The sequence below is a fragment of the Panthera leo genome, chromosome A2 (genome assembly GCF_018350215.1).
Source record: "Panthera leo isolate Ple1 chromosome A2, P.leo_Ple1_pat1.1, whole genome shotgun sequence".
NCBI lineage: Eukaryota > Metazoa > Chordata > Mammalia > Carnivora > Felidae > Panthera > Panthera leo.
This window is the reverse complement of record NC_056680.1, coordinates 147443281-147456355: the sequence shown is the minus strand read 5'-3', so window position 1 is coordinate 147456355 and position 13075 is coordinate 147443281. Positions and strand designations below refer to the sequence as shown.

The window sequence follows — 13075 nt, the reverse complement described above, 5'->3', positions numbered from 1 at the left end:
CGTGCTTAAAAAGCATTAGTCTTATGTGTTTTAGCTCCTTTTGGGCAATTTGCTTTAATGAGGATGATTGACTGTCAGCATTTCAGGTCTCCATCAGTAATGACTGGTACGTGGGGCACAGACAGGACCTGAAGTGGAATGTTAGAGTGTTGAAATGGCTTTGTTTGCATTAGGTGAGCCTGAAAAGGTTTGTTGTAACGCTTTCTACCTGGTGAGTCTGAACCTCTTCATCACTTGTCAGACCGGACAGCTTGAGTGTATTGTACTTGCTCACTACGGGTACCTAAAGCCTAATTCTACCAGTTCTTTTGTGAGTTAAATAGGAGATAACCACTCAAAAACCTTTTATTTCTTCCCTCAGGCGGGGAATAGGTAGGCTGTTTTCTTCTCCGGCTCCTGTCTGACTTAGTTGTAGCTTCAGAGATACTAAATAACTTGGATGGTGTTCCAGGAAGAGCTTTAGGTAGAGGGAACAAACTCCCTTGGCTCATTTGCCACTCAACAGGATTACAGCCCCCCCAGTACACAAGAAGTTTGTGTCTCCGCTTGACCCAGGCCAGCTTCCTAGGTCCCAGCTGAGGAATGTGTGGGGCGCGTGTGGGGCACGCTGACATAGCCCTCCTCTTCAGCCTCGTCTTCCCTCCCACGAAGGGGGCTTGCAGACCTGCACATGCTTCCTTCCCCACGTCGGCCCTGCAGAAACATCTGGCAAACTTCTCTTCTGCCACACACGTTCTTTCCCTCTACTCTTTCTAACCTCTTTAATTTGTTATTTTTCTAGAGCAGCTTGCAACAGCTTTTGGCCCAAGTTTTTATAACAAGACTTTTGCTTAGGATAGGGCTGGAGGATGCTGTTAACTCCTTATCATCTGAGGACAAATCTTTAAATTTGGCATTGACAGTATACACTTTTTTTCTCTTAGTGCCTCTTTTTTTATAATGACGTGTGTGTGTGTAACTGTCCTGTGCCCCCATTAACTTTTATTTTGCTATTTGATTCCCATTAGGAAACTTCTGGAGCCCTAAAGCATAAGTATTTATACAATTCATAGGAAAGAACTTTGAAAGAATCCATGTCTGCTTAGGTTGGTATTTTGTACCATTTGAAAGCACTGTTTCCCATCTGGGGACTTGAATGGCAGTGTTCTGGAGAGCACATTGCTGTTAAAAGCTCTAATGGAGGGTATTTTAATTTCTGTGAACAAATCACCCAGTAAAACAGTTATTTAAATATTTTCTTTGCCTGTCTAATGAGTTTTGTGATTGTTAGTGGAGATCAGGCAAATAGGCTTTAGTCCCTTGTTTGCTTTCTCACATAGTTGGTTTATTACACATACTCCCACCTGCCTTGGCGAGTAGACATTTAAGTAGTTTAAAATTTTTATTCATAGTCATGTAGTATTTGATTTATGTCCATAATGGATTGTTGGTTAAAGTCTGGAAACATATGGGGCACTAAAGATGAAAAGCAGGTTAATGAACATCATAAAAATGATGATAGTTTTGAAAATTAACTTTAGGATGCTTTTCACTAGATTAGTAAGCTGTATTCATTTGATAAAAATTCTCATATAGCCCATTGAGGTGTGTCTAATATTTTAATACTAAATGTTAAAAAGAAAAATACAGTGATTATTATATTCAGTTTTGCTTTTAATTTATTGGGAATAAAAGTTATCCTCCATCAAATTTGTTTGCATTTACAAATAGCACCCTGAAATCTCTCGTATCTTGTCATTAAACATTTTTTTAAAAATGTTTATTTATTTTTGAGAGAGAGAGAGAGAGAGAGCAAGAGAGCGAGAGAGCATGAGCAGGGGAGGGGCAGAGAGAGAGGGAGACACAGAATTTGAAGCAGGCTCCAGGCTCTGAGTCATCAGCACAGAGCCCCACACAGGGCTCAAACTCATGAACCACAAGATCATGACCTGAGCCAAAGTCAGATGCTTAACTGACTGAACCACCCAGTTGCCCCTCTCTTATCTTGCCATTTAGAAATAAAACACAGAAGGGGCTAAAATGAAACCACTTAATTTACTTTAACCACTTTAGACAGTTGAAGTGCAAAATGTAAGAATTCTGAATATTAGGTCATGGAAGCACTTTTCGTCTGTTTTTGATACCATATTTAAAAATACTCTTGGCCCCCAACATATATATATGGTTTTACTTTTTTTTTTTTCAATGTTTATTTATTATTTTTGAGAGAGAGCACACGCAGGGAAGGGACAGAAAGAGAGAGGGAGACAGTATCCGAAGCGGGCTCCGGATACAGCTGATACAGTATCAGCACAGAGCCTGATGTGGGGCTTGAACTCACCAGTTGCAAGATCATGACCTGAGCCGAGGTCGGATGCTTAACCGACTGAGCCACCCAAGTGCCCCTGGTTTTACTTTTGAAAAATTTTTTTTTGCATAAGTAAAGACTAGAACAAGTTTTATCACGGTATATTGTAAACACTATATAGAAAGGTTATATAATACACTTTGTCATCATCTCAATAATATTAGTAATTTAAAATCCAATGTTTTAAACTTATAATTACTTTATCATGTAACATATAAATTACAGATTCTTTTAAAAATTACAGAACAGTTTCTTAAGATTGTATTAGTGAGAGGATTTGTACTTTTAGAAGCATTGAGCAAAGCATTCGGCTATTGGAATGTATAGCAGGGAGAAGAGCTTTGGGAAGGGAAATGAAACATCTCCCCAGTTTGTGCACCAGGGAGCAACTTTGTGGAAACGTGTACACATTGGCACAGACCGGAGCCAGTTTGGAACGACTTCCGCAGTGTATTGGCCCTGCTTGGTCCCTGTGTTATTGCAGAGTTGACTGTGGTGATGAGTGTCACCTGGCAAGGATGCCAAGCTCTCTACTTCTCTCTGGGGTAACGATGGTTGGCAGGAGGTAGGAAGTCATTTATGACTCCTTCAGAGGCTGTTCTCTTGGTGTGCTATCTCCTGTGTGGCCACGAGGTTAAAAAACGGTCATTTAGGCGCTCAAAGGAAAGACCTAAGATAGTTCGAAAGAATCTTAGGGAAATGCAGAAATATTACTGCAGCTTGAGTAAGAGAAGCATTCTTAAGATGGCAAAAGTACAAGTATTGCTCATTAAAAAGGGAAAAAAACGATGTGTTTCAACAAAGCTTCCTGTTAAGCGAATATGTTTAAGTGGATTATGGTTCTCCATTTACATCTTTTATGAAATTGGACATGCTGTACTAGGAAAAAAAGGGCCTCTGGATATGATTTGCATTTCTTAAGAATGCAGCAAATCAGTCACCGCATGCTTAAAATAATTATTTTCTTACAGAATTTTAACATGAATGCTAAGAACATTACCAGCAGCTTTAATGTATTAATATTTTACCTAACTTATGCCCACGCAGGCTGTTTTAGACCTAAACTAATGTTTATTTTGTAGCTGATGGTTGAAGTTCTCTTAGGAACTGTTAGCATATCAAAGAGAGCATTGAAGTTGTGCTGTTTGTTTTGGACTTTAGGAATTCCTGAAAGTTAGTAGCGGAACAGAGAATAGTGGAAGTGGGGTTCCCAGATGGTACATCCAGAATAGAATGTGAGGTTTTTTTTTTTTAATTTATTTTTAACATTTATTTATTTTTGAGAGACAGAGACAGAGAGCATGAGTGGGGTTGGGGCAGAGAGAGAGGGAGACACAGAATCCCAAGCAGGCTCCAGGCTCTGAGGCAGGCTCCAGGCCGCCAGCCCAGAGCCCGACGCGGGGCTCCAACTCAGGAACCGTGAGATCATGACCTGAGCTGAAGTCGGATGCTCAACCGACTGAGCCACCCAGGCGCCCCAGAATGTGAGTTTTTTGTGGATGATGGCAGGGCAAGGAAGATGGGGAAAATGAACTTGTGACATCATCATTCTATTTGAAATTCTGCTTGGTGAATTTGCAATTAAAAAAAAAATCTATAGGAAGGGAGGACTTAGGATTTGTTTAAACCCTTGGCTGCTATATAGAATGCTGCATAAGAAGAGAGAAGGAAAAAAATTGAGAGCATTCCTTCCGGTAGTCAGATTCTGAACAAACTTTGCGATAGCCGGAACATTTTCTCACCAAGGTTTCACTTTCCAGAAAGGGGGTGGAAAGTTAGTGAATTACTGGTTTGCAGGCAGTATGATGATGTTAGGCTCTATTAAACAGGAAGTAGATGGCAAGATGAAGCCTTGAAGAATTGCCAGGGTAGAAAAGGTAATTTGTGATTAAAAAAAATTTTTTTTTTAATGTTTATTTTTGAAGGAGAGCGAGACAGAGTGTGAGCGGGGGAGGGGCAGAGAGCGAGGGAGGCACAGAATCCCAAGCAGGCTCCAGATTCTGAGCTATCTGCACAGAGCTCGATGTGGGGCTTGAACTCATGAGCTGTGAGATCATGACCTGAGCCTAAGTCAGAATCTTAATTGATAGTCACTTGCTATTTATTTGAAATTTGAGGACTGCATGTATAGGTCTTTAGGTAAAGTAGGTTTATGAGTGCTAAAATGTAATCTGATGAGGTATGGACATCCATTAGGAGGAGATATAATTTCCACAAATTCCTGTGACATGGTTACTCTTTTTTTTTTTTAATTTAAATTTAAAATTTTTTAAATTTTATTTTTTATGTTTTAAAATTTAAAAATTAAATTTAAAAATTTAAATTTAAAATTTAAAAAATACTTTTTTTTTAAATTTAAATTTAAAATTTTTTAAATTTTATTTTTTATGTTTTAAAATTTACATCCAAATTAGTTAGCGTATAGTGAAACAGTGATTTCAGGAGTAGATTCCTTAATGCCCCTTCCTCATTTAGCCCATCCCCCCTCCCACAACCCCTCCAGTAACCCTCAGTTTGTTCTCCATGTTTATGAGTCTCTTCTGTTTTGTCCCCCTCCCTGGTTTTATATTATTTTTGTTTCCCTTCCGTTATGCTCATCTGTTTTGTCTCTTAAAGTCCTCATATGAGTGAAGTCATATGATTTTTGTCTTTCTCTGACTAATTTCACTTAGCATAATACCCTCCAGATCCATCTATGCAGTTGCAAATGGTCAGATTTCATTCTTTTTGATTGCCAAGTAATACTCCATTGTATATGTATATACCACATCTTCTTTATCCATTCATCCGTCGATGGACATTTGGGCTCTTTCCATACTTTGGCTATTGTTGATAGTGCTGCTATAAACACAGGGGTGCGTGTGTCCCTTCAAAACAGCACACTGGTTCCCGTGGATAAATGCCTAGTGGTGCAACTGCTGGGTCGTAGGGTAGTTCTATTTTTAGTTTTTTGAGGAATCTCCGTACTGTTTTCCAGGGTGGCTGCACCAGCTTGCTTTCCCAATGGTTACTCTTATTATATTTATTTTACAGGTGAGGAAACTGAGTCACAGGGAAGCTAATGACCAAAGATTTACATATAACAATGGTAGAGCTGGGTTTTGGCACTAGGCAATGATTCCAGAGCTGACTTCTTAGCTGCTCTGCTCTGACGTCATGGGTAGAGAAGCACAGGTTCAGAATTAGGTTAACTGAAAGGAACATTGAGGTGATCTGATCCATGCCCCTCATTTTAGAAATAATGAAACTGAGGCTCTTCTAAAGAAATTAAATAGCTTGCTTAAATTACTTACCCTGGAATGGACCAAACACCTGGGTTATTTTCCAGTTTCCTTTTCTCATGCACATCTGGAGGGAGGGGCTTTTCCCTAGGACAAACATAGGCCTCTGCCCTCAGAACTCTTCCGCTTCTTTTCAGGGATGCTCAACAGAGCTAGTTTTGAAGTGTCTTTTCCCTTCCCCACCCTTCCCCACCCTTCCCCACCCTCCCCTCTCCTTCCCTCCCTGTCCTTTCTCAAGTGTGCATGTTTTTGAGATTGTCTTTGAGGTCTGAGAGAGGGTAGATTGGAACTTTGAATTTTTGCCATATTTTAGGAAGGTGTATAGGATAGAAGAGAGGTTCCGCTGTCGAATGGCAACCCCAAGTAACAGTGGCTTAAAAAGTTAGAATTTTATTTTTCTCTTCTGTACATTTTGGGTAATTTGATGATTCCTTTTTATTGCGACCCAAACTCCTTCTGTCTTATTGCTCTTCGCCTCTAGGGTGTTTCCTTTCTGTATATATGGTCCAAAGTGGCTCCCAGCTGTCCTCCAGCCTCTGCTGTGGGGAATGACTCAGAAGCTTCACCCACCTTGTCTGCTTACACATAATTAGCCAGAAGATGGCCATGAGGGTATGAAACTGCGAGTGAGGCTGGAAAAGGTAGTCTTTATTCTTTAAAAAAATTTTTTTAATGTTTATTTATTTTTGAAGGAGAGACAGAGTGAGTGGGGGAGGGGCAGAGAGAGAGGGAGAGAATCCGAAGCAGGCTTCAGGCTCTGAGCTGTCAGCACAGAGCCTGACGCAGGGCTCGAACTCACAAACTGAGAGATCATGACCTGAGCCAGAGTCGGACGCTTAACCAACTGAGCCACCCAGACACCCAAGGTAGTCTTTATTCTGATTGGCCATGTGCACAACCAAAAATTACCCCTTGTGGTATCCTGTGCTGTGTTAGTTGAAGTTGGTAGTTTGGATTCCTAGGTAAGGCTGGATGAGGATATAGCCAAGATTGTAAGTGCTGAAAATTTGGGCATCCCTGAGACACAGGTTCTTTTCAGAATAGAGCTGAGTAGCGCTGGAGTATTTTGGTTACCAATAATTCACTTTGTCACATGTCTGAATTCCTGTTTGGATTTTAGTTATTCCTGATTTAGTAGCATGGGTGAAAAATTGAAAAGATTTGATATTTTCAGTTTATATTCAAACTGCATAAACAGTATCTGAAGATTTCTCTGCTACTGTAAGGAATGAATAATTTAGTTTGATTTTCCTTTAAACTCAAATAAATAAGATGAAGATTAAACTCACGATAAAGCTATAGTATCTGTTACAGTATCCTGTCATTTGTCATTGCTACTCTGTCTTGAAAGCTTTGTGAAAAGCGATGATTTTGATATTTGTCATTGAGATACAGTTCTTACAAATAGATATTTAAAACCTTTTTGTCTTAGCCAGTGATTGTATTGTATACATGTACTAAGCAACTTTAAAAAAATGAGAGTTTGGTACATTGAATAATAGCTTTCACTAGAGATGCTTCAGGCCATGAAACCCCAGTGAGAAGTTGTCAGATTCCATTTTAAGGAAGCAAGGCTAAATTTTGATATGTATTTCCTACTAAGTATAAATCTAATCAGAAAGCAAAGAACATTAAATGTTTTATTTTGCTAGTGGCAGCAAAGAATATAATGATAGATATAATATAGTTTAAATTTATAGTTGAAGTTATATTTTCTTTTAGCCTGTGCCTCTGTGGAATAAAATAAATAGGACTCTATGTCTGTTTTGCAGCCAAAATGGACAATTTATAGATTTTCTAGAACATCCCCAAATGTAGTGACTCTGTAGCGTTGACTGCTGTATGTAGGAAATGGATCTCCATAGAGCCTTACCATCATTATGTTGTGGGTTATTTGTTGTGTGATGTAGAAAATCCTATCAGTGGTTATCTTTCATTCCTTTTATCTGACTTGCTTAACCTCAGTTGATTGCTTAAGTCAGTGACTAAGAATTTTTCATCAGCTGTCCTTGATAACATATTATCATTCATCATACTAGGACCATTGGTATTATCAATTGAAAAATCTAAATGGAAGACAAAAAATTAAACGCTTCTTGAAACAATGAAGTGCAAAGAGAATATTTTGACTCTAAGGCTCCCCCTACCCCATTTTCTACCTGTATTTAATATGGCCATCAAGTATTATTTTTCTGACACTTTGAATCTCATCATTTTCACTACAAAAGAATTCTTTATCAAATAGCCATCATGTGGCATGCTTCTAGGTAGCACATAAGAAACCATGGTATAAATTCTGTCCCCCCAAACATTATTACAATAATGGTCTCTGATTATACTTTCTTTGAGTAATTTGCCTTTTAAGAATACATAGTCTAGTATAATGGTGTGTAGGCAGGATGGTTTGTGGGGTAAAAGGAAAAAAACAAACAAGTTTTGTTTTTTTTTTTTTTAATTTTTTTTTTTTTTTTTAAACGTTTATTTATTTTGGAGACAGAGACAGAGCATGAACGGGGGAGGGTCAGAGAGAGGGAGACACAGAATCCGAAACAGGCTCCAGGCTCTGAGCTGTCAGCACAGAGCCCGATGCGGGGCTCGAACTCACGGACTGCGAGATCATGACCTGAGCCGAAGTCAGCCGCTTAACCGACTGAGCCACCCAGGTGCCCCTTTTTTAAATTTTTTTTTTTTTTTTTTTTTTTTTTTTTTTTTTTGGTGGTGTAAGTGAGGTTTGAATGTCTTGTCAGCTAATCTGATATATTCTGTGTATTTGATGTTCATGATTGACTTGATAAAGGTGTTTTTTAAACTGGAATTCAAGCATTTTTAAAAAATAACCTTTTAAATGATTAGGGATGTAAAAGTATGTTTTTCGTAAAAAGAACCATTAAGTATAAAGAAAAAGAAAAATGATCCATTCCCCACGAAATTTGAAGATATCATTAATATCACTTTATATATATAGATCTATCTATTTATCTATATATATATATATATATCATTCTAGACCCTATGTATAGATATATGTATGTATTTCTTTGTGATGGTTTCCTATGCTCTTTTCAGTTCTAGATGTTTAACTTACAAAACAAAATGATCAAACAGTATGACCAAAAAATATGGTAAGTTTAGGTTCTTAGCTTTCTTGTGAGAATCCTTTCATGGATTAATATTCTTTAAAGCCTATTTCTTAATATTAGCACCATATTTCATAATCTGGCTCTCCTGTTTTACTGTTTTGACTATTTTCCTGTTTCTGGATATTGAGTTTGCTTCCTATTTGTCATTGCTTTATATATACAATGTATGCTTTCTCCTTTGTGGTCTAAATCTTTCTCTTTGCTATCAGCCTTCATGTTTCTAATAGTCATTTAAATGGGCCATGAAAATGAATATTTAGACAATACTGGGTCGCATCAGTTTTACTTTACCCTTCAGTCTCCTCATCATTCATCATAATCTATGACTTTAGCAGTGTTCAAAGAATAGGAAAGAAATTAAAATTAATTCTTGTTACTGTCAGATTAAATTCACTTATAATAAATACGTGAACCTTGGAGATCAGAAGCTAAAATACTTATGTAGTTGGACCCCGACATCAGGCAAAATCTTAAATTCTCATGAGAGGCACATCACAATTTTTTTTTCTTTTTCCTATTTTTCTTTTTTCTTTCTGTTTCAGGCTTCTGTTAAAACTCCAGTTAGTTAACATACAGTGTGATATTAGTTTCAGGAGTAGAATTCAGTGATTCACCACCTACATAGAACTCCCAGTGCTCATCACAACAAGTGAATTCCTTACTCCTTCCTTATCACCCATCTGGCCTATCCCCCCCCCGCCCCCCACCTTCCCTCCAGCAACCCTCAGTTCCCGGTTTTTTAAATTAAAAAAAATTTTCTTATTATATCTTTTCTGTCCATTGAAAAAAATTGTAAATCATAGCATGTTGACATTCTGAAGAATATATGGCTTAAAATAGTCTCTTGTGAAATACAGTATTGGCTCAATGAAGTGTTATAAAATAGTCAAGATTTTAAAAATGAAATGCTGGTGGTTCTTCAGTTGAGTAGAGCTTCATTCTGTTTTTGTAATGATGTTCATCATTGGCCTTAAAATACCTCCATAATTTACTTCATCTTCGAGAAAAACCTCCTTGGTAATTTATTGCTAAGAATTTAAGTCACGGAGGGTAAAGTCAGAAAGAGAACACAGGTGTCTTTAAACATGATTCTTTAATTAAAATAGCTTTGCCTTGCTTCTCATTGAGCTCTGTTTTACTGTCCATTTCAGAGAAATTCAATATGATATGCTTCTCTATTTCACAGTTGTATGTGATACACACACACACACACACACACACACACACACACACACACACACACACACACAATGGTGACTGTAAAATGAAAGTCTTTTTGTGTGTGGCATGTTATACTATTCCTGTTATCATGCCATGTTTCAGATGCATATAGATTTAAATCTGAATGTTTCATACAATTCTCTTAAAGATATTTTTATATTATGTGTGTATAATGTCTTATTTTTTACTGTGAAATCCTCTAGGAACTCTATTACAGATAAAATATGTTAAAGCCACTTAAAATGTTAAAACACAGTAAAATTAATTTGGATTCTTTTAATTTACAATTTGTCATGAAATTAGAGAAGATTTATATTTACTTACACTAACAGGGTGGTGGGTGGGGTGAAAGAGAGGGAGAATTTGGTAAAAAAATTCCATGCGAGGACATCTCCAATTACTCAGCAAATTATGTTATGAAATTGTCATGTACATTAGAAATTGCTATTTACAGAGAATAAGTTGATACTCTAATTATTGGTCTTATTAGAGTATTTCTAGGGACCTTTACCTGATAACATTTTTTAAAAGACTGGATCCAGTTGCTGAAGGTACTTAAAAATGACATAAATACATTTTTTAAAAGTACCATGTGTATTTAGATTATACTCATTCTTGCTGCCTTCCTATAATTTGTTAGTTTTTCTATTATATGCTATAGTGAAAGCTAATTTATTTTGGTGTTTATAGAGAAATTATTCCTTACTAAACCTTTCATTTCCTTAATTTCAAGAAAGACTCTCTGTGAATTGTTGTAAGTTAATTTAGAGTGAGTAGCTTGAAATACCTTCTCATTTTCCTGGACTATAAAAATGATATGGCCTGTTGAACTGTTTGTTCAGTGTTAATTCTGATATTGTCACTTATGAAACACATAGTTTTAATTGGCCAGGAACCATCAGATGTAGATAGTTTTGATGGGAAGTGTGTTATGTTTGGGAAATTGTTTTCTTAAAGGCATTAACCTGGAAACGTCTGTGGGTTCTTAATGAAAACATTAGAATAGTTTGTGGGTAGATGGGTATCACCCTGTATCTCCATGTATTCCTGAGGTATCATGACAGTGAGCTGGAGTCTTCAGGCTGTAATTTGAACCCACCTTTCCATTTTTACTAAATTCCTGATGGAACCCTCAACCTTGTAGAACTCATCTTGAGGCATCAGAGGAGAAAAAAATTGACAAGTTGATGATTAGCAGAAAGTGGTTTTGGAAACCTTAAGGAAAATGAAGATGATCTGAATGACTGGGACCTGGCAAATGTGATTTTGGTGAGTATGGGGAGAGAGGAAGCTAGTAACACTTGGGCACCTGGGAGCAGAGATCACATTGGTGGAAGGCATTTTGCAGTTCTCAGCAGATTTGTATCTGTGTTTGAAAAATCCATCTTGTAGCACACCTGCATAGCTCAGTCAGGAAGTGTCTGACTCTTGATTTCAGCTCAGGTAATGATCTCATGGTTTGTGGGTTCGAGCCTCACATCTGGCTCCATGCTGACAGTGCTTGTGACTCTCACTCTCTCTCTGCCCCTCCCCTGCTCTCTCTCGCTCTCTCTCTCTCTCTCTCTCTCTCTCTCAATAAATAAATAAATAAATAAACCAAAAAACCAAACAAAACAAAAAAAGAAAAATCCATATTACTATCAGTGCATTATTTGCGACTATCATTGGTCATATGGACCATAAAGTAGCTAGGTTTCTCGTGTTTTTCTTGTTTCAGAGTGAATATTTAATTTAGTCTAAAGCAGTGGTGGTCAGGGATGAGGCAGTACTGTTTCCAGGTGGGCATTTTAGACATTTGTAAGGGAATCCTGGTGTTCAGTGGTGTGGGCAAGGATCTAGATGTCTTGCAAGGCCTGGGATAGTTCTGTACCTTGAAGAATTGTCCTGTGCCCTCAATTTTCTGGATGACTCATCAGAAATTTATGCAGTTGAAAACCTGCCTACTCAGCCCAGAACCTGTTTAACATACAAGCAGAAAGTCTGTTTTGCATGGCTTTAAGATATACTGAATTTTCTAAGAATGCAGCTGCTGTGTAACCATAGTTATATCTGTTGCATTTGTGGTGATTTAATATATAAGCTCAAGATTCAGACTATTTTGTTAAATCTTTTATTTATTTATTTTGAGAGAGAGAGTGAGAGCAGGGGAGGAGCAAGAGCAGGAGAGAGAGAATCCCAAGCGGGCTCTGTGCTGACAGCTTGATCTCGTGAACTGTGAGATCGTGACCTGGTTGGAATCAAGAATCGGATGCTTAACCGACTGAGCCACCCAGATGCCCCTCGTTACATCTTCTAGTGTGGTTAGGTTTGAGCATTGACTTAGCGAAAGGTCATTATTTTATTATAAAGTAGTGTCTTTTTATTCTTTTAAAAATATAACACGCAGGGTATTATATTGATTACAACTTTTTTGTGTCAGATTATCATTTATTTTCGGGATAGTAAAGGGACCATTACAAAATGTTTGCTAAAAGAAAGTAGCATTGTTTCTGATAGGGAGAAAAACACTGGTTTGAAGGAAGCACCTGTTTTCATTACTATCTTGGATAGCCCCAGGTATTCCAAATGGTTTACATCCTGAAACCTGGTGTTAAGCTAACAAAAATGACACGCCACTGAATGAGAAGAAAGGGTTCTACTGCCTTTCTCCGTATAGCACTGGTATTGAGGAAGTTTGTGGATCATTAGGAATATAATCATAATAAATGTTTTTACTCTTCTGTTCGGCCTAACTTTACTGTGGGTAATTTATTTTACTTCTCGAAAAAAGGTTAAGTGCATTCTTGGATTTAAATGAAAGACAGGACAAGGGCTTGGGTCTTGAATTCCCTGTGCACGGTCTTGTGTTTTAAAGGTGGTGCAGTCAGCCTTGATCTGCTGATGTGCAGCTTCCGCAATGCCTCAGAGTATTATTTTTGCTTTACTAGAGATTATGACTACATTGAAATTCTTTTTTTCTGAATGATAAATGGAAATTTGTTACTTTAGATGAAGGAAAAAAATAAACAGGGCTATTGATATAATTTTACTTCAAAAAAAGAGGCCGATCTAATTATCACAATGTGAATTAAATAAAAAAAACTCAG

The 13075-nt window shown here is 37.5% G+C and overlaps 1 protein-coding gene across 3 annotated transcripts in view; it reads left to right on the top strand.

The window, feature by feature from the left end:
- CHCHD3 (coiled-coil-helix-coiled-coil-helix domain containing 3) overlaps positions 1-13075 on the top strand; it is a 280347-nt gene that overhangs the window by 35043 nt on the left and 232229 nt on the right. The window lies entirely within an intron of this gene.